The sequence below is a fragment of the Arachis duranensis genome, unplaced genomic scaffold (assembly GCF_000817695.3).
Source record: "Arachis duranensis cultivar V14167 unplaced genomic scaffold, aradu.V14167.gnm2.J7QH unplaced_Scaffold_354585, whole genome shotgun sequence".
Taxonomy (NCBI): Eukaryota; Viridiplantae; Streptophyta; class Magnoliopsida; order Fabales; family Fabaceae; genus Arachis; species Arachis duranensis.
The window spans coordinates 2,078,458-2,079,517 of NW_026264911.1; positions in this window are offsets into that span (position 1 = coordinate 2,078,458).

The following is a 1,060-nucleotide window of genomic DNA, read 5'->3' on the forward strand; positions in this document are numbered from 1 at the left end:
AATGCTTAACAAGCTTATTATTCTTTTGGAGGTTTGGTGTCAAATGTTGCAGTAGTAGCCTTTGGCTTTATTTTCTTTTCTTGTGCTCAACATCTTTCCACCACAGACACATGGCTCACTAATTCTTCCTAGGATCATTGATGCCCAGCATCTCTTTGGATAACTAAGTGTTCTGTATCTAAGTTGCTCTTTATTGTGGATTTTCAATTGGCCATCCCAAATCAGTTGATCTAAGTGACCGGGTTTTAAAATACCCCTTAGAATTTACTCATCCAAGCATATCTTAGTACAAGAACACCACAGGCATATGTACTAGGGTCCAAGCTATTGGTGTCCAACCTTTATTCTTTATTTTTCTTGCCATTTTGGCTTTTTCTTCTTCCTTTTCTTTCTGTTTTTGTTCTCAAGGGCTTTTTCTTTATTGATGAGAATCTTTATAACAACAAGCTAACTCACACTTTAATGAAAATGATATTATGCAACAATTATTTCATGAGTTATGCATGTAATCAAACACATATACCACCACTAACTTCCATTCTTACTTATGCAACATTGGATATTTACTTTCTAATTCAAACAAATCTCTTTTATTTAGGCATGTGGGAAACAAAACAAAATTTCAAGCTAAGTGATGGATAACAAGCATTATGCAGATTTAGCATTTTTCTAGCTATTTATTAACTAACTAAAATGAAAAACAAAGAACAAAAATTGCATGAAGTAAAAGAAATAAATGATGGAGGCACATCATGTTTCAGACATGCATCTCCTTATTAGAGACATAAAAGAGGAAATATGAAAGAACTTTGCCACCTTCTAATGGTCGTGGCTGCTGCTTGATTCTCCATTCTTCTTCTTTCTCTTCCCTGTCTTGGAATAATCGCGGATCTCTTCACCAGGACATCTTCTACCCCAAACAGAATCTAAGAGTCCTGAGAGCCCAACATCTTCCAATCTTTTAAAGGTTGCCTCAGTGTATTGATGAGATCTTGCCTGTTGCTTGGCTAAAAATTCAGGGCATTGCTCAAATGGCTTGATCTCAGGATTGAGTGTTGGC